At 53.2% G+C, this 25877-nt stretch overlaps 1 protein-coding gene across 1 annotated transcript in view; it reads left to right on the top strand.

Moving 5' to 3' along the window:
- The first annotated feature begins 11069 nt into the window (after window positions 1–11069).
- The window catches only part of ARHGAP35 (Rho GTPase activating protein 35), a 77642-nt gene continuing 62834 nt past the window's right edge, over window positions 11070–25877 (top strand). The window contains exon 1 of the mRNA XM_082263844.1: window positions 11070–11239. The gene's annotated coding sequence lies outside the window, so the exon portion shown is untranslated. The remainder of the gene's footprint in view (window positions 11240–25877) is intronic.

The following is a 25877-nucleotide window of genomic DNA, read 5'->3' as shown; positions in this document are numbered from 1 at the left end:
TTCTCTAACGCCAGTTTTATGGCTAGTAACTCTTTTTCACCCACTGGGTAATTCACCTCGGGGCTGCTTAATGACTTTGAGAAGAAAGCAACTGGGTGAAGTGGTGAGGTGTTTGTTGGTCGTTGTGAGAGAACTGCTCCTACTGCCATATTTGACGCATCTACCTCCAAAATATATTGAAGGGATGGGTCTGGATGGCGTAGTATGGGAGCAGAAGTAAAGCTTGATTTCAACAGGCAGAACGCTCCATTTGCTTCTTCTGACCATTTGAATGTTTTTTTTGTACTTGTGAGTTGTGTGAGAGGTCTCACAATGGCAGAGAAGTTCTTAATGAACTTTCTATAGTAGTTAGAGAATCCGAGGAATCTTTGTAATGCTTTGCGAGTTGTTGGCACAGGCCAATCCAGAATGCAGGATATTTTGCTCATGTCCATTTTGATTCCATTTTTGGATATAATGTATCCTAGGAATAGTACTTCCTCTTTATGAAATAAACATTTTTTTGATTTAACATATAAGTTATGTGCAAGTAGTCTTGACAACACGAGTCTTACATGTTTTATGTGCTCAGGTAAGGAATGAGAATAAATAAGTATATCGTCCAAATATACTAAAACACAAACGTTAAGCAAGTCTCTGAATATATCATTTATAAATCGTTGGAAGGCTGCGGGAGCATTACACAAGCCAAATGGCATCACGAGGTACTCAAACAGTCCGTATCTGGTTTTGAATGCTGTCTTTCATTCATCCCCGTCACGGATTCGAATTAACTTGTATGCCCCTTTTAGGTCCAATTTCGAAAAGTATGAAGCTCCGCGCACTTGTTCTATAAGTTCAGGAATAAGCGGTAAAGGATAACAATCCTTTATTGTAATGGTATTTAATTGTCTGAAATCAATAATAGGTCTGAGACTTGAATCCTTATTGCGGACAAAGAAGAGTCCTGCAGCAGTGGAGGAAGTAGAAGGTCTGATGAATCCTTTCGCCAAATTTTCATCCAAGTATTCCTTGAGATGAGAGAGTTCATCCTGTGAAAGAGGATAAACGTGACCGAAAGGTAATTTGCTATTAGGGAGTAGATCGATACAACAATCATAGTCCCTATGGGGAGGCAACACTTGAGCGTTTTTCTCAAGGAAGACCTCCGCCAAATCGTCATAACATGGTGGTATAATCTTATCCGACACCACAGACAGGATCCTTCCATATGATGAGAGGTTACACGTGGTTTCACAGTAGTGAGAAGAGAAGGTTAGAGTTCTTGTTTTCCAATCGATGATAGGTTGATGTATGTGTAACCAGGGGAGTCCCAAAATAATGGGAAAATGTGGTGAGGTCAGTACATCAAAAGTGGTGGTCTCCACATGGGATTTGTCAGCAGTGACGAGGAGTGCTTGTGTCTGATTGGTGATGGGACCAGAGGATAACGGAATACCGTTAATGAAACTAACAGAGACAGGTTTAAGTTTTGAAATAATAGGTATTTTATTTAAGGTAACAAAACAAGTATCAATGTAGTTTCCACAAGATCCTGTGTCAATCATAGCCTTGGTGGTGATCCTAGTTTGGTCCCACTGTAATGTCAAATGAATAAAAAGATAAGGATTAGAAAAGGAAGTTGTTAGTCCCCCTAGCAAGACATTTAAACACTCACCCTCTTTTTTGCGGACAAGGGGACAGCCGCATATCAAATGATCCGGGGATGCGCAGTACATGCAGAGATGTTTGGATTTCCTCCTGGCACGTTCGGAAAAGGTCAAAGGTGGACGTATCATTCCTACTTCCATAGGAGTAGGGTCAACAGGCGACATCTGAGAAGGTCTGGACAATGGTAATCCCATCTTCTCACATTTCTTTCTCGTAGTCGTCTGTCAATATTGACACTGGTCTGTATCAGGCCATCCAAGGTGTCAGGTAAATCCGCTCGGGCGAGCTCGTCTTTAACGGCTTCTGATAGGCCGAGTCTGAACTGCGTTCGCAAGGATGTGTCATTCCACCCTGAATCAGGGGACCATCTTTTGAAATCTGCCACGAAGTCTCCTTCCTTGTTTTAAAGCCCTCAATTGGGTATCAGCAGTACTCTGCTTATTGGGGTCTTCATATAAACTAGCGAGTTGCGCTAGGAATAAAGGATAGGAGTTAAGGAGTGGGTCATCTTTCTCAAAGAGAGCGTCTGCCCAGGCCCGGGGGTCACCCGTCAAATAGGAAATAGCGGTACAGACTTTGATTTGGTCGGTGGGATAGGTATGAGGTTTCAACAAGAAAAGCAATCGACATGCGTTTTTAAATTCACGAAATTTACTCCGATCACCAGTAAACACTAGAGGAGGGTTTACCTTAGGTTCACGGGGCTGGGCAGCAGAGAGCTGCGCAAGACGGCCAACCTGCTGTCTTAAAGCCTGATTTTCGTTTTTTACCTCTGTAAGAGCAAGTATCAATGCATCTACTTGTTGTTTTAGTTGCATTACTTGAGTGGACAAATCTGCTGAATCCATATTTTTTTTTTTTTTAAGGCTCGATCAATCTGTAACGCTCATGCGTTTTTTGTTAATGAATGGATTTGCAGCTGCAGAATTGTTACACTCAGTAGTCGTGTAGAGATTCTGTTGAACAACATATCCAACTCTCAGGACTTCATCACCGTGCACAGCCTGTTATGCAAATTACATACACTCAATATGATGTTCCTGGAGTGATAGAATATATGATAGTATAGAGTTGAGAGACAGGCGATAGTATGGTGAGCACTCAGTAATAGTATTCAGGAGAGTGGTAGGTGATGGTAGTATGCAGATAGGTTCTAGCAATCATGTATAGTACAGATGGTAGGGGACAGCAGAATGTATACAAGATAGAGTAACCTAGTGCAATGATAGATGATGGTAGTCCCAAGAGCTAACAATCTATGCAGATGATAGGAATAGATTAGATAGTAATAGTCTCTGTAATATGCAGTAGATGATAGTGAAAGTATAGGTTAGGAAGGAATCCCCTGCGGGGTACTTATCACTAGATAGTTAGTAGTAGCAAGGTCCAGTAGTAAGGAGTGATCCGGTAGCGAGATACGGGATCGGCAGCGAGGTTCCGGTTCAGTTCAGGCAAAGGGTATAGCTAGAAGCTCCGGCAGCACAAGACAAGGTAAGGTGAACATGCGGTTTGATCGAGCAATGAGTGAGAGCAAACCGGCGATTGAAATAGCCGCTCATAGCGGCGCTCGGCGATGATGTCATTGCCCTTAAAGGTGTATGCGTTCCATTTGGATAGCAAGATGGGACGCAATGTTAGGAGAGAAATGGAAATAAGGGTACCATAGGTACCAGAACATTACAGGGGGGCCCTTGGAGTAATATTACTTTGGATTCGAGCCCATGTCTCCCCAAGGCACACAGACTCTGGAACTCTAGGACCGGGGGCCCTGTTTAGGGCCTACTGCCCCATTACCAATATGGACTGCTCGACACAGTCAGACTCATAGCAGATGTTAATATCATCAGCTCAGCCACCGGTCTTCCATACATTGTTTATTGTGCTAATTAACACACCTATTGTCTGTCAGCAAACTATTGAGGGATGTGTTTACTCTTGTAATAATGTATATTGTACTTTGTGAGCTCGATGTCGCAAGTTTGACCTGGAATGAGATCCCTGATTGTCCAGGTGGCTGGTTATTTAATTAACTGTTTATAGTGTTGATTATATTTCTGTATACAGTTGCGTTTGCATATGATAATGTGATCAGCCTCATCTGAGAATGTAGTATATAAAAGCCTGTATTCTTGTTCAATAAAGAGTTCCAGTTTTGCAGCTAAACAAGTCCCGTCTAGTTCTTGGTTGCAATAGGCGGCTATAATATCTGATATCTATGTTCAGACTGGAGGAAGCTGTATACTGACAGAAGCACTCAAGCGGAGTGTGGGACGGTTCCGTCACACCCGATACAAATCCCCCACCCTCCACAGATCACTCACCCCATACCAATCATCACGCCCCCATACCAATCATCCTGCCCCCCATACCAATCGTCCTGCCCCCATAACAATCATCCAACCCCCATAACAATCATCCTGCCCCAATACAATCATCCAACCCCCATACCAATCATCCAACCCCCTTACCAATCATCCCCCCCATACCAATCATCCTGCCCCCATACAAACCCCCCCACCCCGATAAAAATCCCCCCCTATACCAGTCATCCCGCCCCACTACCAATCATCACATACCCAAACAAATCCCCCCCATACCAATCATTCTGCCCCCATACCAATCATCTCACCCCCATACAAATCATCCCCGCAATACCAATCATCATCCCCATACCAATCCTCTCACCCCCATACAAATCATCCCCCCAATACAAATTATCCCCGCAATACCAATCATCCCCATACCATTCATCTCACCCCCATACAAATTCCTAACACCCCCATACCAATCATCCCCCCCAAACCAATCATCCCGCCCTCATACAAATCATCTTACCCCCATGCAAATCCCCCCATACCAACCCCCCCATACCTTTCATCCCACCATACCAATCCTCCAATCCTCCTGGCTCCATACCAATCATCCCCCCCCCCATACCAATCATCACGCCCCCATAAAATCATCCCACCCTATTCCAATCATCCCAGCCCTATACCAATCACCCCCCCCATACCAATCCTCCTGCCTCCATACCAATCATCCTCCCCCCTATACCAATCACCCCCCCCCTATACCCATCCTCCTGCCTCCATACCAATCATCCCACCCCCATACCAATCATCCCAGCCCTATACCAATCATCCCCCTAAACCAATCATCCCCCCTATACCCATCCTCCTGCCTCCATACCAATCATCCCACCCCATACCAATCATCCCCCACCCTCCATACCAATCATTCCTCCCCCCCGCCCCAATACCAATCATCCCACCTCTATTCCAATCATTCCCCCCTCCCATACCAATCATCCCACCCCTATACAAATCATCCCACCCCTATACAAATCATCCTACCCCTATACCAATCATCCTGCCTCCATACCAATCATCCCACCCCTATAAAATCATTCCACCCCTATACCAATCATCCCAACTCTATACCAATCACCCCCCTATAAAATCATCCTGCCTCCATACCAATCTTTCCACCCCGAACCAATCACCCCCCCCATACCAATCATCCCGCCCCCATACCAATGATCCTAAATCCATACCAATCATCCCAATCATCCCACTCCCAAACAATTCCCACCTTACAAGTCCCACCCCCATACCAGTCATCCCATCTCCATACAGATCCCCTTCCCAAAACCAATCATCCCTCCCCCCTACAAATCTCAGACCCTCGTAGCAATACATACACCCCCATAAAAATCTCTCAACCACCACCTTACAAATCCCCCACCCTCATACCAATAATTACACCCCTCTACAAACCCCCCCCACCACCTTACAAATCCCCCACCCTCGTATCAATAATTACATCCCTCTACAAACCCCCCCCCCCCCACCTTACAAATCCCCCACCCTCGTATCAGTAATTACACCCCTCTACCAGTGCACTTACCCGACGGCAGCTTCTCTTCAGTCCCGACTCCCTGCGTCTCCTTGAGTCCTCAGTCCTCCCGCCTCCTCCTCGGCCAATGGCATGGGTTTTGCCTTTCGGCCAATCAGGAAGCAGGAGGACCCGCTCCCTGATTGGCCCGGAGGAGGATCCGTGTGACAATAGCGAATTCACATTCGCTATTGTCACACAATGGGCGGGCTCGGGGCGCACTGCTCTGCTCCTCGTCCGCCACGTCTGCGGCTGCGCTGTCTGAAACTGTGCTTGCGCGGGACCGTCAATTAGACTGCGCGTCCGCGCATGCGCGCATCTTAAAGGGAACAATGGTCATGAGAGACTGTGACCTGCCCTGTCTCCTCATTGAAGTGCTTACAAGGACAGCAGAGGGCGCTGTGCTTCACTTCAACAAAAATGACTCTGCCTAGAAAGCTAGTGTTAAGGGACAAGCTCTTCCAGACAAGAGAAGACCCCCAGCATGTCAAGACACTGGTTAGCAGAGGTAGTCAGGGAGGGAGTGGAAATGTCGCCCTCACATTTAATGAAGGAGGATTTTTTCACTCAACTGTTCAGATAGTTAGGCTTGCATTCCCTATGTGATGTATTTGACTAACTCTTGTTTCCTTTTCTCTATACAGGTGGGACCACCTTAGAGATAGACAGTCAGGATGTTTGCATTTTATTTATTTTTTTGCTGTTCTCCACCAAGTGAGTTTATTTTTCGGGGGGGGGGGGGGGGTCCATCAGTTTCATGCACCTTAACCTGTTTGTAAAATTTGTACAGCAGAGTGTAAAGATCTATTTTTCTACGCTAATTTATTTGTAAATTTGTTTTTTCCAGGTTTGTGGGATACTCCTGATTTTTGACAGGAGGCGGCTGCCTCAGAGTCAGAGGGACCTGACTCAATTTGGTGTGGGGTGGGTGTTGCATCCTACAGGTAGGTGCTAGGCAAATGTATAGTGGGCCTTGTCTGCCTCACAGCAGGGCCATGATTTATTTTTGCCAGGATGTCACGGCTACCAGATGTGCCTGCTGAGAGGGGGAGTCTCCCCCCTGGTTCCTGTGAGAGGCTTCTCATAGGGCAGTGGAGGAAACCCAATCAGGGAACACATTCAGGCTTGTAACTACCCCAGAAGGCAGATTATGCCGCAAGGAATTCTGGGGGTTGGTATAAGTTTGGGGGAAGTGCGTGACACTGCGTCTTTGGCGGGAGCAGAGTCACAGGAGGGAGAGAATGGCTGTCTCTCCTCCTGTCTGAGGAAGGTGGATATCTCGGGGTGCCGCCTGAGAATCCGGAGAGTGCTGAGTTGAGCTGAGGGGATCCGGTGTGACGAGAACCAACGGAGAGCGAGAGGGGTCCAGTCCCAGGAAAACCTACACTGGTCATGAGTACTGAGGATTGCCCCTGGGGGTCTACCTGAAGTGTTAGAGGGGACCACTCTGGAGAAGGTTCTAGGATCCAGATATCAGCTGGCTGTAAAGGGGGTACCTAGGCTGAGGACCCTGAAGTGACAGAGGGGGTACCTAGTCAGGGGACCCTGAAGAGTTAAAGGGGGCACCTGCAGTTTGGGCGAGAGGGGTCCAGTCCCAGGAAAGCCTACACAGGTCGTGAGTACTGAGGATTGCCCCTGGAGTTCTACCTGAAGTGTTAGGAGGGACCACTCCGGAGGAGGTTCTAGGATTCAGATATCAGCTGGCTGTAAAGGGGGTACCTAGGTTGAGGACCCTGAAGTGACAGAGGGGGTACCTAGTCAGGGGACCCTGAAGAGTTAAAGGGGGCACCTGCAGTTTGGGCGAGAGGGGTCCAGTCCCAGGAAAGCCTACACAGGTCGTGAGTACTGAGGATTGCCCCTGGGGTTCTACCTGAAGTGTTAGGAGGGACCACTCCGGAGGAGGTTCTAGGATTCAGATATCAGCTGGCTGTAAAGGGGGTACCTAGGTTGAGGACCCTGAAGTGACAGAGGGGGTACCTAGTCAGTGGACCATGAAGAGTTAAAGGGGGCACCTGCAGTTTGGGCCCTGAAGAGACAGTGTACAGTGTGTTAGTTGAGAGTTGTGTAGAAAAAAGACAGGCGCCACTCTAAGTGCAGTAAGGAAAGTTTAATGAGGTAAATACACACCAAATACTCACAATTGAGCAGGTGAAAAGAGGCAGTGTATAACATATCAGCTGGTCCGTCCATGAGGTGGGTTTGTCCGGGTGCCACAATCAGTCAGTAGTAGTCCGCTGTAGCCGATGGATGTCGGCACTTCCTGGATACTGGGGACAAAGAGGTGGACTTCCTGCGACAGTCCCCCAGGCGTGACGCAAGGACGTGATGACGCAGACAGGCGACGCGTTATCGGAGCATGCGCCAGAGGCCTGAGGAAGCGCATGAGTTCTCTTCTCACTTGTGGCAGAGCAGCCTTCAGTGCCCAAGGACTTTATATACATATGGACTCTATATGGACCTTTCATGTGCATTGGACATTTTTAGTGTGTATGGTAGCAACGGTTGGTTTTCCTTATTTTTCCTTGCGCCGGTACACCAATTTGTTTGTTAGTTGAGAGTTGCAGTCATACAGGAATTCATATCAATCTACATCAAGCCATTGCAAGGTTGGAGGAAGAAGTCAGGGACTTTGCAGTGCAGCAGCGTTAGAAGCTCATTATTCTACAGTCCTGGATCTTCTGGACTCAAAGTCGAGGATTCAGCACTTCTTTCTGAGAGTCAGAGAGCGTCGGCTGGCGTCAAGGCAGCGCTAACAGACATTTCCTGAGAAAGTCCCGATTTGTAATTAGTTGAGCCTAAAGGAGAATCCCACTCATTCCCTTCTCCCATCCCCTTATCTACAATAAAACCACAAAACCAAGATGGCGGAGTTGTCAATGTCTCAGTTCTCACACTCAGGGTCGCAGCTCACATGGGCTGGAGAGGTAACCGGTAACAATGGCAGACCCACATCAGGACCAATGCCTGGAAAACCTGCTACAGGGGTATGGGGGGATGTAGGAGAAGGGGGTATGGGGGGTGTAGGAGAAGGGGGTATGGGGGATGTAGGAGAAGAGTGTACAGGGGTGTAGCAGAAGGGGGTACGGGGGATGTAGAAGAAGGGGTGTAGGAGAAGGGGGTATGGGGGTGTAGGAGAAGGGGGTATGGGGGGTGTAGGAGAAGGGGGTATGGTAGGGGTGTAAAACATGGGGTTATGGGGGGGGAAAGTTTGCAGATGTAAGGGGTTATGAGGGATGTAGGAGAAGGGGGTATGAGGGGTGTAGGAGAAGGAAGTATGAGGGGTGTAGGAGAAGGGGGTATGGGGGGTGTAAGAGAAGGGGGTATGGGGGGTGTAGGAGAAGGGGGTATGGGGGATGTAAGAGAAGGGGGTATGGGGGGTGTAGGAGAAGGGGGTATGGGGGATGTAAGAGAAGGGGGTATGGGGGATGTAGGAGAAGGGGGTATGGGGGATGTAGGAGAAGAGTGTACAGGGGTGTAGCAGAAGGGGGTACGGGGGATGTAGAAGAAGGGGTGTAGGAGAAGGGGGTATGAGGGGTGTAGGAGAAGGAAGTATGAGGGGTGTAGGAGAAGGGGGTATGGGGGATGTAAGAGAAGGGGGTATGGGGGATGTAGGAGAAGGGGGTATGGGGGATGTAGGAGAAGGGGGTATGGGGGATGTAGGAGAAGAGTGTACAGGGGTGTAGCAGAAGGGGGTACGGGGGATGTAGAAGAAGGGGTGTAGGAGAAGGGGGTATGGGGGGTGTAGGAGAAGAGTGTACAGGGGTGTAGCAGAAGGGGGTACGGGGGATGTAGAAGAAGGGGTGTAGGAGAAGGGGGTATGGGGGGTGTAGGAGAAGGGGGTATGGGGGATGTAAGAGAAGGGGGTATGGGGGATGTAGGAGAAGGGGGTATGGGGGATGTAGGAGAAGAGTGTACAGGGGTGTAGCAGAAGGGGGTACGGGGGATGTAGAAGAAGGGGTGTAGGAGAAGGGGGTATGGGGGGTGTAGGAGAAGAGTGTACAGGGGTGTAGCAGAAGGGGGTACGGGGGATGTAGAAGAAGGGGTGTAGGAGAAGGGGGTATGGGGGGTGTAGGAGATGGGGGTATGGTAGGGGTGTAAAACATGGGGTTATGGGGGGGGGAAAGTTTGCAGATGTAAGGGGTTATGAGGGATGTAGGAGAAGGGGGTATGGGGGGTGTAGGAGAAGGGGGTATGGGGGGTGTAGGAGAAGGGGGTATGGTAGGGGTGTCAAACATGGGGTTATGGGGGGGGGGAAAGTTTGCAGATGTAAGGGGTTATGAGGGATGTAGGAGAAGGAAGTATGGGGGGTGTAGGAGAAGGGGGTATTAGGGATGTAGAAGAAGGGGGTATGGGGGGTGTAGGAGAAGGGGGTATGGGGGGTGTAGGAGAAGGGGGTATGGGGGATGTAAGAGAAGGGGGTATTAGGGATGTAGGAGAAGGGGGTATGGGGGATGTAAGAGAAGGGGGTATTAGGGATGTAGAAGAAGGGGGTATGGGGGGTGTAGGAGAAGGGGGTATGAGGGGTGTAGAAGAAGGGGGTATGGGGGGTGTAGGAGAAGGGGGTATGAGGGGTGTAGAAGAAGGGGGTATTAGGGATGTAGGAGAAGGGGGTATGGGGGATGTAGAAGGAGGAGGTATTAGGGAGAGTAGAGGGTTGGGAGAAGTAGGGGTAAGAGGTACAGGAGGATGCTGAGGTGGAGGGTATATAGAAGGAGGAGGTATAGGAGGCATGTAAAAAAAAGAGGGGATGAATAAGGAAGGGGGGATAGAGAGGTGAGAAAGAGTGGGGATCAGGGGGGAATACGGGGGGGGTATAAGAGGAGTGCGGGAGTTGGGGGATGTGGGGAAGGAGGGTACGTTGTAGAGGGAAGGGGTTGGGATAGATATACGGGAAGGGTGTATGTAGGGGTTCAGGGGGGTATACGGGGGGGTATGTAGGGGGGAGGGGGGTATACGGGGGGGGTGTATGTAGGGGTACAGAAGGAATGTGGAGGAAAAAGGTACAAGAAAAAGGGGTGTAATAAGTGGAGTGGATCCTTCCACTCAGGGGTAGTTAGGGAGAAGGGGGTGTGTGGGGTGGAGTGGCTCCGCCTCCTCAGGGGCAGTTAGGGAGAAGGGGGTGTGTCCATCTAGGCCCCTCCCCTGCGGATCCAGTCATTGTGTTCTGTGTACACTGCTATGGGGGCCTCCCTCTGGACATTGTTGGGGGTTGGGCCAATTGTGGCCCTCAGAGTGGAGTTATCCTTTATGTTGGGACAATAAGAGTGACGTGATAGGTGGGGCAGAGCGTCACCCCTCCCTGATAAAGGGGAGGGGCGGGTAGGTGGGATCAGCCGCTGTCAGTGTCTGTCCGCTATGACTCGTTATAAATAAAGTTTTTTGCCATGGAGCTGTGAGGCCTTTGGAGCAGCAAGATGGCGGACGCGGCACTTCCGGCGGCCTCAGAGCCCCTCGCACTGAATGGAGGAATGGGAGGGGAAAGATGGCCGACTTCCGCTGGCGCTCCTAGGCGCGTCCTCGGCGCCCTTTCTGCTCTGCTCGTGCCCGCGCCCGCGCGCCCGCCGGAAGGAAGGAGCCGCCATTACAGGAGGAGACTCCCGAGTCACCCGGATACACCCGGAAACCGCGGCCCGGGGCTCCCCGACACCCGAGTCACCCGGATCCAGGCCCAGGCCGGTGACCCGACCACACCCGGGTGAGACATGGCGGGGGGAGGGGCGGCACACCCGCTCTGCGGGCTCACATGTCAGGGCGGGGGGGAGCATTGTATGTACATAGAGGGGGAGACCGGCGTGTGGGGGATGGGTGCACCCCAAACCTTTCCCTACAGGTAGTGTGCGTACCCCCCATACAAAAGTATTCACCCCCCCATGTGTGTACCCCAAATTATCCCCCTCCCCCATCCTATACACTGTGTGTACCCCAAATATCCCCTCCCCCATCCTATATACTGTGTGTACCCCCCTCCCCCATTCTATATACTGTGTGCACCCCCAAATATCCCCTCCCCCATCCTATATACTGTGTGCACCCCCAAATATTCCCCCTCCCCCATCCTATATACTGTGTGTACCCCAAATTATCCCCCTCCCCCATCCTATATACAGTGTGTACCCCCAAATATCCCCTCCCCCATCCTATATACTGTGTGCACCCCCAAATATCCCCTCCCCCATCCTATATACTGTGTGTACCCCCAAATATCTCCCTCCCCCATCCTATATACAGTGTGCACCCCCAAATATCCCCCTCCCCCATCCTATATACTGTGTGTACCCCCAAATATCTCCCTCCCCCATCCTATATACAGTGTGTACCCCAAATTATCCCCCTCCCCCCATCCTATATACTGTGTGTACCCCAAATTATCCCCCTCCCCCATCCTATATACAGTGTGTACCCCCAAATATCCCCTCCCCCATCCTATATACTGTGTGCACCCCCAAATATCTCCCTCCCCCATCCTATATACTGTGTGTACCCCCCAATACCCCCCTCCCCCATCCTATATACTGTGTGTACCCCCTCCCCCATCCTATATACTGTGTGTACCCCAAATTATCCCCTCCCCCATCCTATATACTGTGTGTACCCCCCAATACCCCCCTCCCCCATCCTATATACTGTGTGTACCCCCTCCCCCATCCTATATACTGTGTGTACCCCAAATTATCCCCCTCCCCCATCCTATATACTGTGTGTACCCCAAATATCCCCCATCCTATATACTGTGTGTACCCCAAATATTCCCCCTCCCCCATCCTATATACTGTGTGTACCCCAAATATTCCCCCTCCCCCATCCTATATACTGTGTGTACCCCAAATATTCCCCCTCCCCCATCCTATATACTGTGTGTACCCCAAATATTCCCCCTCCCCCATCCTATATACTGTGTGTACCCCAAATATTCCCCCTCCCCCATCCTATATACTGTGTGTACCCCAAATTATCCCTCTCCCCCATCCTATATACTGTGTGTACCCCACATTATCCCTCTCCCCCATCCTATATACTGTGTGCACCCCCTCCCCCATCCTATATACCGTGTGTACCCCAAATTATCCCCCTCCTCCATCCTATATACTGTGTACCCCCCAAATATCACCCTCCCCCATCCTATATACTGTGTGCACCCCCAAATATCCCCCTCCCCCATCCTATATACTGTGTGTACCCCAAATATCCCCTCCCCCATCCTATATACTGTGTGCACCCCCTCCCCCATCCTATATACTGTGTGTACCCCAAATTATCCCCCTCCTCCATCCTATATACTGTGTACCCCCCAAATATCACCCTCCCCCATCCTATATACTGTGTGCACCCCCAAATATCCCCCTCCCCCATCCTATATACTGTGTGTACCCCAAATATCCCCTCCCCCATCCTATATACTGTGTGCACCCCCAAATATCACCCTCCCCATCTTATATACTGTGCATACCCCAAATTATCCCCCTCCCATCCTATATACAGTATGTACCCCCAAATTATCCCCCATCCTATATACAGCGTGCACCCCCAAATATCCCCCTCCCCCATCCTATATACTGTGTGTACCCCAAATATCCCCCATTTTATGTACTGTGTACCCCCCCAAATATCCCCTTCCCCATCCTACTTACTGTGTACCCCCCAAATATTACTCTCCCAGTCCTGTGTACCCCAATGTATTCACTCCCCATCGTCCTCTATACAGCACTGTCCGCCTCCCGCCCCCTCACTGTCCGCCTCCCGCCCCCTCACTGTCCGCCTCCCGCCCCCTCACTGTCCGCCTCCCGCCCCCTCACTGTCCGCCTCCCGCCCCCTCACTGTCCGCCTCCCGCCCCCTCACTGTCCGCCTCCCGCCCCCTCACTGTCCGCCTCCCGCCCCCTCACTGTCCGCCTCCCGCCCTCTCACTGTCCGCCTCCCGCCCCCTCACTGTCCGCCTCCCGCCCTCTCACTGTCCGCCTCCCGCCCCCTCACTGTCCGCCTCCCGCCCCCTCACTGTCCGCCTCCCGCCCCCTCACTGTCCGCCTCCCGCCCCCTCACTGTCCGCCTCCCGCCCCCTCACTGTCCGCCTCCCGCCCCCTCACTGTCCGCCTCCCGCCCTCTCACTGTCCGCCTCCCGCCCTCTCACTGTCCGCCTCCCGCCCCCTCACTGTCCGCCTCCCGCCCTCTCACTGTCCGCCTCCCGCCCTCTCACTGTCCGCCTCCCGCCCTCTCACTGTCCGCCTCCCGCCCTCTCACTGTCCGCCTCCCGCCCCCTCACTGTCCGCCTCCCGCCCCCTCACTGTCCGCCTCCCGCCCCCTCACTGTCCGCCTCCCGCCCCCTCACTGTCCGCCTCCCGCCCCCTCACTGTCCGCCTCCCGCCCCCTCACTGTCCGCCTCCCGCCCCCTCACTGTCCGCCTCCCGCCCCCTCACTGTCCGCCTCCCGCCCCCTCACTGTCCGCCTCCCGCCCCCTCACTGTCCGCCTCCCGCCCCCTCACTGTCCGCCTCCCGCCCCCTCACTGTCCGCCTCCCGCCCCCTCACTGTCCGCCTCCCGCCCCCTCACTGTCCGCCTCCCGCCCCCTCACTGTCCGCCTCCCGCCCCCTCACTGTCCGCCTCCCGCCCCCTCACTGTCCGCCTCCCGCCCTCTCACTGTCCGCCTCCCGCCCTCTCACTGTCCGCCTCCCGCCCTCTCACTGTCCGCCTCCCGCCCTCTCACTGTCCGCCTCCCGCCCCCTCACTGTCCGCCTCCCGCCCCCTCACTGTCCGCCTCCCGCCCCCTCACTGTCCGCCTCCCGCCCCCTCACTGTACACACTGTACGCCTCCCGCCCTCTCACTGTCCGCCTCCCGCCCTCTCACTGTACACACTGTACCCCTCCCGCCCTCTCACTGTACACACTGTACCCCTCCCGCCCTCTTTGTGTAGGCACTGTACCCCTCCCGCCCTGTTTCTGTAGGCACTGTACCCCTCCCGCCCTCTTTGTGTAGGCACTGTACCCCTCCCGCCCTCTTTGTGTAGGCACTGTACCCCTCCCGCCCTCTTTGTGTAGGCACTGTACACCTCCCGCCCTCTTTGTGTAGGCACTGTACCCCTCCCGCCCTCTTTGTGTAGGCACTGTACCCCTCCCGCCCTCTTTGTGTAGGCACTGTACACCTCCCGCCCTCTTTGTGTAGGCACTGTACCCCTCCCGCCCTCTTTGTGTAGGCACTGTACACCTCCCGCCCTCTTTGTGTAGGCACTGTACACCTCCCGCCCTCTTTGTGTAGGCACTGTACCCCTCCCGCTCTCTTTGTGTAGGCACTCTACACCTCCCGCCCTCTTTGTGTAGGCACTGTACACCTCCCGCCCTCTTTGTGTAGGCACTGTACCCCTCCCGCCCTCTTTGTGTAGGCACTGTACCCCTCCCGCCCTCTTTGTGTAGGCACTGTACCCCTCCCGCCCTCTTTGTGTAGGCACTGTACCCCTCCCGCCCTCTTTGTGTAGGCACTGTACCCCTCCCGCTCTCTTTGTGTAGGCACTGTACCCCTCCCGCCCTCTTTGTGTAGGCACTGTACCCCTCCCGCCCTCTTTGTGTAGGCACTGTACCCCTCCCGCCCTCTTTCTGTAGGCACTGTACACCTCCCGCCCTCTTCCTGTAGGCACTGCAGGTTGTTTTGCACACACTATATCTAGGGCTGTACTCCCGGTTGTATACTCTGTACTGTACCCGGCCTCCCACCCTGCACACCGCACTCACTGTATGTGTCTACAAAATACATCGGCATTCCTCATAGTCATCACATGGTCTCTGTACAGCGCCACTGCGTACCGCGCCGCTCACAGCGCTCCTTACTGTCACCAAGTCTATCCCGTTCTCAGATTCCTCCATAGATCAGTATAGAGAGGGTCCTGACCCGGGGAAGACATTCCCTGTGCACAGTGGACTTCCTGTCAGTGTGACATCACTAAGCCGACTCCCAGATCACATGAAAGCACAATGGGGGGTTCTCATTGGAGGAAAGGAAAAGAGTTGTTTTCAGCCCACCCTGCACTCTGATAGGTTGCAGAATCCAGGCCCCTCCCCCTCTTATTTTTGGAAGGTCTCCTTGTAGAAGATGTGACCCATGCAGGAGAAATGTGGCAGCCAATCAGATTGCAGTGAGGTTCTGAGATTGGCAGATGGGCTGTGATTGGTGGAGATGGATCTGATATGAAAGATTCATGTTGGTAAATAATTTTGTCTGATTTATATCGCCGCCCTGGACAGTCTCAGCGCTCATCGCCCCTCCGGTGGGAGGAATCCGGTGGTTGAACTGAGATCTGGATCTCCTCCGCCGTAGTCCTAGAGAAGGACAATTCCTGGGGGTGGGAAATCTTTCTGGCGTTTTTTTGCTGCGCCACCCACTTTTCACCATTATCCTCTATTTTACATTTTAGTGTCACAACTATAGTGGGCGATGACATCACCCATAGGTTTGTCTGTCATACTGGTGGGGTGATGCCGTATGAAGCTGACAAGCATTGTGTGCCTTGTCCTGACCCCGGGGAGGCTGGCTGGTGGTGGTGGGTGTTGGGGAGGCTGGCAGCAGGTGGGGGCACTGGCTGCAAGTAGCGGGTTTTGGAGTGGCTGGCTGGAGGTGGAAAGTGTTGGGCAGGCTGGCTGGAGGAGGCGGTGGCGGCGGCAAGTGTTGGGCAGGCTGGCTGGAGGAGGCGGCGGCGGCGGCAAGTGTTGGGCAGGCTGGCTGGAGGAGGCGGCGGCAAGTGTTGGGCAGGCTGGCTGGAGGAGGCGGTGGCGGCGGCAAGTGTTGGGCAGGCTGGCTGGAGGAGGCGGCGGCGGCGGCAAGTGTTGGGGAGGCTGGCTGGAGGAGGCGGCGGCAAGTGTTGGGGAGGCTGGCTGGAGGAGGCGGCGGCAAGTGTTGGGGAGGCTGGCTGGAGGAGGCGGCGGCAAGTGTTGGGGAGGCTGGCTGGAGGAGGCGGCGGCAAGTGTTGGGGAGGCTGGCTGGAGGAGGCGGCGGCGGCAAGTGTTGGGGAGGCTGGCTGGAGGAGGCGGCAGCGGCAAGTGTTGGGCAGGCTGGCTGGAGGAGGCGGCGGCGGCAAGTGTTGGGGAGGCTGGCTGGAGGAGGCGGCAGCGGCAAGTGTTGGGCAGGCTGGCTGGAGGAGGAGGCGGCGGCAAGTGTTGGGCAGGTTGGCTGGAGGAGGCGACGGCAAGTGTTGGGGAGGCTGGCTGGAGGAGGCGGCGGCAAGTGTTGGGGAGGCTGGCTGGAGGAGGCGGCGGCAAGGGTTGGGCAGGCTGGCTGGAGGAGGCGGCGACAAGGGTTGGGCAGGCTGGCTGGAGGCAGCGGCGGCAAGGGTTGGGCAGGCTGGCTGGAGGCAGCGGCGGCAAGGGTTGGGCAGGCTGGCTGGAGGAGGCGGCGGCAAGGGTTGGGGAGGCTGGCTGGAGGAGGCAGTGTTGGGGAGGCTGGCTGGAGGAGGCGGTGAAAAGTGTTGGGGAGGCTGGCTGGAGGAGGCGGCGACAAGTGTGGGGGAGGCTGGCTGGAGGAGGCGGCGACAAGTGTTGGGGAGGCTGGCTGGAGAAGGTGGTGGGTGCTGGGGAGGCTGGTTAGATGTGGTCTCCGCACAGCAGTACTAGGAAGCCATGCAGCTGATCTGATCTCTGTGTGATGCTGTTTCAGGCTGGGTGAGTGTGAACTCACATGAACAGGTATGTGAGCATTGCTCAGGTCAGGTCCCCCGGGGGCCCATTCAGGATCAGGTTGGTTTCTGCTCATGGACGCTGTTTGCAGTCAGTAGATTACAATACAGGACTGGCCTATTCCTTGTGACTGCTCAGTGGTCTACGGAAGCTTCAAGGCCGCAGTATATCTGCCTATGTAATGCTGGGTTGGTCAGGATTGGTTGTGAGTACGGTGATGGGTGTCAGGTTGCTGGGTTTGGTTGTGGGTGGTGGGCTGTAGGTTGTGGTTTGGGGTCTCGTCTGTATAAAATTGGTGTACGGTCTGAACTTGGGGTCAGCTGCAGAGATTCTTCAGCCGCCTCTCAGCCATCACGGAAGATGTGCCTCCATGTTTAGTGGAGGTTGTAGTCAGCAGACACATCGATTGTCTGTGGTGAGTGAAGATCAGTATTTTATTTGTTAAATGTGATGTGATGACCGCCACCATTGGGGTGTTATTTAAGACGATCAGGGCAGACCCCTTAGCTGTAGCTCAAGAGGGGGAAAAAGATTTTTACTGGTTGGACTCCCACCCCCCCCTTCTGAGATACCGTCCTCCAGTCTGAGACTCTGCCCTCCTTCTGAGATACCGTCCTCCAGTCTGAGACTCTGCCCTCCTTCTGAGATTCCGTCCTCCAGTCTGTGACTCTGCCCCCCTTCTGAGATACCGTCCTCCAGTCTGAGACTCTGCCCTCCTTCTGAGATTCCGTCCTCCAGTCTGAGACTCTGCCCTCCTTCTGAGATTCCGTCCTCCAGTCTGTGACTCTGCCCTCCTTCTGAGATACCGTCCTCCAGTCTGAGACTCTGCCCTCCTTCTGAGATACCGTCCTCCAGTCTGAGACTCTGCCCTCCTTCTGAGATTCCGTCCTCCAGTCTGAGACTCTGCCCTCCTTCTGAGATACCGTCCTCCAGTCTGAGACTCTGCCCTCCTTCTGAGATTCCGTCCTCCAGTCTGTGACTCTGCCCCCCTTCTGAGATACCGTCCTCCAGTCTGAGACTCTGCCCTCCTTCTGAGATTCCGTCCTCCAGTCTGAGACTCTGCCCTCCTTCTGAGATACCGTCCTCCAGTCTGAGACTCTGCCCTCCTTCTGAGATACCGTCCTCCAGTCTGAGACTCTGCCCTCCTTCTGAGATTCCGTCCTCCAGTCTGAGACTCTGCCCTCCTTCTGAGATACCGTCCTCCAGTCTGAGACTCTGCCCTCCTTCTGAGATTCCGTCCTCCAGTCTGTGACTCTGCCCCCCTTCTGAGATACCGTCCTCCAGTCTGAGACTCTGCCCTCCTTCTGAGATTCCGTCCTCCAGTCTGTGACTCTGCCCCCCTTCTGAGATACCGTCCTCCAGTCTGAGACTCTGCCCCCCTTCTGAGATACCGTCCTCCAGTCTGAGACTCTGCCCTCCTTCTGAGATTCCGTCCTCCAGTCTGTGACTCTGCCCCCCTTCTGAGATACCGTCCTCCAGTCTGAGACTCTGCCCCCCTTCTGAGATACCGTCCTCCAGTCTGAGACTCTGCCCTCCTTCTGAGATTCCGTCCTCCAGTCTGTGACTCTGCCCCCCTTCTGAGATACCGTCCTCCAGTCTGAGACTCTGCCCTCCTTCTGAGATTCCGTCCTCCAGTCTGAGACTCTGCCCTCCTTCTGAGATACCGTCCTCCAGTCTGAGACTCTGCCCTCCTTCTGAGATACCGTCCTCCAGTCTGAGACTCTGCCCTCCTTCTGAGATTCCGTCCTCCAGTCTGAGACTCTGCCCTCCTTCTGAGATACCGTCCTCCAGTCTGAGACTCTGCCCTCCTTCTGAGATTCCGTCCTCCAGTCTGTGACTCTGCCCCCCTTCTGAGATACCGTCCTCCAGTCTGAGACTCTGCCCTCCTTCTGAGATTCCGTCCTCCAGTCTGTGACTCTGCCCCCCTTCTGAGATACCGTCCTCCAGTCTGAGACTCTGCCCCCCTTCTGAGATACCGTCCTCCAGTCTGAGACTCTGCCCTCCTTCTGAGATTCCGTCCTCCAGTCTGTGACTCTGCCCCCCTTCTGAGATACCGTCCTCCAGTCTGAGACTCTGCCCCCCTTCTGAGATACCGTCCTCCAGTCTGAGACTCTGCCCTCCTTCTGAGATTCCGTCCTCCAGTCTGTGACTCTGCCCTCCTTCTGAGATTCCGTCCTCCAGTCTGTGACTCTGCCCCCCTTCTGAGATTCCGTCCTCCAGTCTGAGACTCTGCCCTCCTTCTGAGATTCCGTCCTCCAGTCTGTGACTCTGCCCTCCTTCTGAGATTCCGGCCTCCAGTCTGAGACTCTGCCCCCCTTCTGAGATTCCGGCCTCCAGTCTGAGACTCTGCCCCCCTTCTGAGATACCGTCCTCCAGTCTGAGACTCTGCCCTCCTTCTGAGATTCCGTCCTCCAGTCTGTGACTCTGCCCTCCTTCTGAGATTCCGTCCTCCAGTCTGTGACTCTGCCCTCCTTCTGAGATTCCGTCCTCCAGTCTGAGACTCTGCCCCCCTTCTGAGATACCGTCCTCCAGTCTGAGACTCTGCCCTCCTTCTGAGATACCGTCCTCCAGTCTGAGACTCTGCCCTCCTTCTGAGATACCGTCCTCCAGTCTGAGACTCTGCCCTCCTTCTGAGATTCCGTCCTCCAGTCTGAGACTCTGCCCTCCTTCTGAGATACCGTCCTCCAGTCTGAGACTCTGCCCTCCTTCTGAGATACCGTCCTCCAGTCTGAGACTCTGCCCTCCTTCTGAGATTCCGTCCTCCAGTCTGAGACTCTGCCCTCCTTCTGAGATACCGTCCTCCAGTCTGAGACTCTGCCCTCCTTCTGAGATTCCGTCCTCCAGTCTGTGACTCTGCCCCCCTTCTGAGATACCGTCCTCCAGTCTGAGACTCTGCCCTCCTTCTGAGATTCCGTCCTCCAGTCTGTGACTCTGCCCCCCTTCTGAGATACCGTCCTCCAGTCTGAGACTCTGCCCCCCTTCTGAGATACCGTCCTCCAGTCTGAGACTCTGCCCTCCTTCTGAGATTCCGTCCTCCAGTCTGTGACTCTGCCCCCCTTCTGAGATACCGTCCTCCAGTCTGAGACTCTGCCCCCCTTCTGAGATACCGTCCTCCAGTCTGAGACTCTGCCCTCCTTCTGAGATTCCGTCCTCCAGTCTGAGACTCTGCCCTCCTTCTGAGATTCCGTCCTCCAGTCTGTGACTCTGCCCCCCTTCTGAGATTCCGTCCTCCAGTCTGAGACTCTGCCCTCCTTCTGAGATTCCGTCCTCCAGTCTGTGACTCTGCCCTCCTTCTGAGATTCCGGCCTCCAGTCTGAGACTCTGCCCCCCTTCTGAGATTCCGGCCTCCAGTCTGAGACTCTGCCCCCCTTCTGAGATACCGTCCTCCAGTCTGAGACTCTGCCCTCCTTCTGAGATTCCGTCCTCCAGTCTGTGACTCTGCCCTCCTTCTGAGATTCCGTCCTCCAGTCTGTGACTCTGCCCTCCTTCTGAGATTCCGTCCTCCAGTCTGAGACTCTGCCCCCCTTCTGAGATTCCGTCCTCCAGTCTGTGACTCTGCCCTCCTTCTGAGATACCGGCCTCCAGTCTGTGACTCTGCCCCCCTTCTGAGATTCCGTCCTCCAGTCTGTGACTCTGCCCTCCTTCTGAGATACCGTCCTCCAGTCTGAGACTCTGCCCTCCTTCTGAGATTCCGTCCTCCAGTCTGAGACTCTGCCCTCCTTCTGAGATTCCGTCCTCCAGTCTGAGACTCTGCCCTCCTTCTGAGATTCCGTCCTCCAGTCTGTGACTCTGCCCTCCTTCTGAGATACCGTCCTCCAGTCTGAGACTCTGCCCTCCTTCTGAGATTCCGTCCTCCAGTCTGTGACTCTGCCCTCCTTCTGAGATTCCGTCCTCCAGTCTGTGACTCTGCCCCCCTTCTGAGATACCGGCCTCCAGTCTGTGACTCTGCCCCCCCCCGCTGGGGTCAGACCAGGGTGAGGAAAAGGTGTCACGTGATCTGGAGAATTTGGGATTTTCCTTTATGTGGAGCAGTCAGAAATCAGAGATCTCTGAGGCGATAGTCATCTGAAAAGTCCCCAGTTGGTCTTTATTTTAGGAGAATAGATTGTCAGCTCTGCGGGAGAATAGATTGTCGGCTCTGCGGGAGAATAGATTGTCGGCTCTGCGGGAGAATAGATTGTCGGCTCTGCGGGAGAATAGATTGTCGGCTCTGCGGGAGAATAGATTGTCGGCTCTGCGGGAGAATAGATTGTCGGCTCTGCGGGAGAATAGATTGTCGGCTCTGCGGGAGAATAGATTGTCGGCTCTGCGGGAGAATAGATTGTCGGCTCTGCGGGAGAATAGATTGTCGGCTCTGCGGGAGAATAGATTGTCGGCTCTGCGGGAGAATAGATTGTCGGCTCTGCGGGAGAATAGATTGTCGGCTCTGCGGGAGAATAGATTGTCGGCTCTGCGGGAGAATAGATTGTCAGCTCTGTGGATCACAGGTGTTGGGGTCCTCTTTCACCTGCGGCGTGCTGTGAATTCCTCCCCGGTGAATGATGGGAGTCCTGTGTATCACCTGCTGGGGACGGACATGACTGGACATGTCTGGGGCCCGGGGGGGGAGGGGTGTCAATCAGGGTGTATGTGCCGGGACCTCTCCTGCTATGTCGGCTCTCTCTTCTCTTCTTATTGATTTCTTGCTGAGATCTTTATGACGGCTCAGCAACCTTTGTCTCCCCACGTCACTGATTCTGTGTCAGTGAAATGTGGCCCTACAAATCCCCGGGGGGGGGGCCCTATGTAGAGGCCGGGTGCTCTGATCCAATGCTGACCGTTCTCATATATGGATTGTAGAGGCAGGCAGACGCCACTGCACTACCTGGCCACAGGAGGGCGCCGCATGCTGCACATTCCAAATCTGTCATTGCAATGCAGAGATTATTTATTTTTTATTAACTTTATTTAAATTGGACGCAGCCCGATAGAAGTGTTTTTTTTTTTTTTTTTTTTCTTCTAAACTTTGTCCTGGGTTCAAACCGGTGTGCTGCAGGAAACCCTGCGATTCAGTGCCGGTTCCCGCATCGCACCAGAATCGCACAGTGGTTGAGATCTGCGAATTGCTGGGGGTGTCAATGTAAAGTTAACTGCTTTACGGCCGCTCCTGGGCAAACTGACGTAGCTATACGTCGGTCGGAGGCTAGGGGGCGAGCTCGCGCCACCAACAGCGTGCTCCTGCCCCCGCTCCTCAGCGGAGACTCTGATGCACGGGGCAGGCGGCTCTGATTGCCACCTGACACCCGCGATCGTTCCCTGCTGAGAGAGAAGGACGGTCGGATGTTGTAAACACAGCTGACCGTTCTTCTCCCTGGAATGATCACAGAGCTCCTTCTATATAGGATCACAGGTCTCTATGGTCATTTCACAAGCCACACCCCCATACAGTCAGAATCACTCCCCTAGGCTCACATTTAACCCCTTGATCACCCCTAGGTTAACCCCTTCCCTGCCAGAGTCTTATTACAGTGACAATAAAAATAAAAATTCAGCGCTTAAAATCAAATGGATGGGTAAGCAGCTGTACACCAGGATAGGTCAAACCTACCAAAACCTATAATATGCAGTAAAAGAAAATAAAGTGCAGCGCTATAAAATTACAAATAGTGCATAAAATCATTCACATTAAAATGCACAATAAAAAAATTATTGTGCATTTTAATGTGAATGATTTTATGCACTATTTGTAATTTTATAGCGCTGCACTTAGTACAGTGACAGTGCATATTTTTAGCACTGATTACTGTAGTGATGTCACTGGTCCCCCCAAAAGTGTCAAAAATGTCAGTTAGGGGTCCGATCTGTCCGCCGCAATGTCGCAGTCCTGCTAAAAATTACAGATCGCCGCCGTTACTAGTAAAATTTAAAGACAAAAATAAAAATGACAAATTTTTCTCCTAGTTTGTAAACGTGATAACTTTTGCGCAAACCAATCAAAATACGGTTATTGCAATTTTTTTTTTTTTTTTTTACCAAAAATATGTAGCAGAAAATAAATTGGCCTAAAATGTTAAAAAAATGTGATTATAATTTTTTTGGGAATGTTTTATAGCAGAATGTGAAAAATATTGTTCTTTTTTTTCAGAATTGTCGCTATTTTTTTGTTTATAGCGCAAAAAATAAAAATCGCACAGGTGATCAAATACCACCAAAAGAAAGCTCTGTTTGTCAGAAAAAAAAGACATCAATTTTATTTGGGTAAAGCGTCGCACGACCGCGCAATTGTCAGTTAAAGTAACGCAGTGCCGTATCACTAAAAATGGTGGCGGGGGGTCCCAAAAGAGTTACGGTTGAAATTTCATCTATCTCTATCTCTGTTCTGTTATAGCGTATGCTGACTGCGCTACCTGCTTAGTGCTGCGGCGGTGGATTTATCAGCGGCCGACCCCAGGGCCAGGGTGACCTGCAGATTGGGGGGGGTGGAAGGTTTCAGGATGATGTCACATGCAGAGGGCGTGGCTTAATACCACAAAAATCTCCTTCAGTCAGTGCAGAGAGCCGGCCCTTATCATTGGACATATTGAGGAGAGCGTGATGGGCCACCATTGATGAGAGCAGCTGACTCCTCCCCCATCAGTGGGAGGCCTATCCATGTCATGAAGTGTGTGTGACATCATCAGATGTGATCTCTGTCATCGCTCTGCGCTGGGATTGGAGGACTTTCTAGAAGCGCATGGTAATTGTGTGAAATCGGTGAGGTTGCAGAGCGCAATTCTGTCTGCTGCCTGAAAAGCAGGTTCATTACTTCATTACTTCCACTATGGGGGGGGAGGGATTCTCATCACCTTTATGGAGAGGAATAAGAGACGGCCGGGTGCTGATCAATAGAAAGTGCCAGAGGGGTTCTAGATTACGGAAACCTGAAGAGGAGCCGGTACAACTGTGTAAGACTAAGGGGAGGCCGGAGGGAGGATTTAAGAAGTTAGGTTGCAGTGGGTGACAACACTCATGATTGCTCCGACCAGAAATGGTGACCAAGGGATGTATGTGTGGTGTATCCTGTGTATCTCTGATCCCAGATCCTCTGTTCAGTGACAGTTATTGACTGACATGTATGTTCTGTGTATGGAATGTCCATGTTGGGTCCGGTCCCTCTCCCAGGGAATGTCCATGTTGGGTCCGGTCCCTCTCCCAGGGAATGTCCATGTTGGGTCTGGTCGCTCTCCCATGGAATGTCCATGTTGGGTCTGGTCCCTCTCCTCTGGAATGTCCATGTTGGGTCTGGTCCCTCTCCTATGTAATGTCCATGTTGGGTCTGGTCGCTCTCCCATGGAATGTCCACGCTGGGTCCCGTTGCTGTCCTATTGAATGCACATGTTGGGTCTGGTCGCTCTCCTATGCGAATGCACATGTTGGGTCTGATCACTCTCCTCTGGAATGTCCATGTTGCATCTGGTCGCTCTCCCATGGAATGTCCATGTTGCATCTGGTCGCTCTCCCATGGAATGTCCATGTTGGGTCTGGTGGCTCTCCCAAGGAATGTCCATGTTGGGTCTGGTGGCTCTCCTATGGAATGTCCATGTTGGGTCTGGTGGCTCTCCTATGGAATGTCCATGTTGGGTCTGGTCACTCTCCTCTGGAATGTCCATGTTGCCTCTGGTCGCTCTCCCATGGAATGTCCATGTTGCCTCTGGTCGCTCTCCCATGGAATGTCCATGTTGCGTCTGGTCGCTCTCCCATGGAATGTCCATGTTGCGTCTGGTCGCTCTCCCATGGAATGTCCATGTTGCGTCTGGTCGCTCTCCCATGGAATGTCCATGTTGCGTCTGGTCGCTCTCCCATGGAATGTCCATGTTGCGTCTGGTCGCTCTCCCATGGAATGTCCATGTTGCGTCTGGTCGCTCTCCCATGGAATGTCCATGTTGGGTCTGGTCGCTCTCCCATGGAATGTCCATGTTGGGTCTGGTCGCTCTCCCATGGAATGTCCATGTTGGGTCTGGTCGCTCTCCCATGGAATGTCCATGTTGGGTCTGGTCGCTCTCCCATGGAATGTCCATGTTGCGTCTGGTCGCTCTCCCATGGAATGTCCATGTTGCGTCTGGTCGCTCTCCCATGGAATGTCCATGTTGCGTCTGGTCGCTCTCCCATGGAATGTCCATGTTGCGTCTGGTCGCTCTCCCATGGAATGTCCATGTTGCGTCTGGTCGCTCTCCCATGGAATGTCCATGTTGCGTCTGGTCGCTCTCCCATGGAATGTCCATGTTGCGTCTGGTCGCTCTCCCATGGAATGTCCATGTTGCGTCTGGTCGCTCTCCCATGGAATGTCCATGTTGCGTCTGGTCGCTCTCCCATGGAATGTCCATGTTGCGTCCGGTCGCTCTCCCATGGAATGTCCATGTTGGGTCCGGTCGCTCTCCCATGGAATGTCCATGTTGCGTCCGGTCGCTCTCCCATGGAATGTCCATGTTGCGTCTGGTCGCTCTCCCATGGAATGTCCATGTTGCGTCTGGTCGCTCTCCCATGGAATGTCCATGTTGCGTCTGATCCCTCTCCCATGGAATGTCCATGTTGGGTCCGGTCGCTCTCCCATGGAATGTCCAAGTTGCGTCTGTTCTCTCTATTGCACTCGGTAATTCATTGTAATCTGTGTTCTGACCGAGTAATCGTTCCTGTGGTTGCATTGGTAGGTTCATACTGGAGAGGGC

This window comes from Pelophylax lessonae (genome assembly GCF_965119305.1).
Source record: "Pelophylax lessonae genome assembly, chromosome: 7".
Classification (NCBI taxonomy): Eukaryota; Metazoa; Chordata; class Amphibia; order Anura; family Ranidae; genus Pelophylax; species Pelophylax lessonae.
The sequence above is the reverse complement of the archived record's forward strand: the minus strand, read 5'-3'. Positions and strand labels throughout refer to the sequence as shown.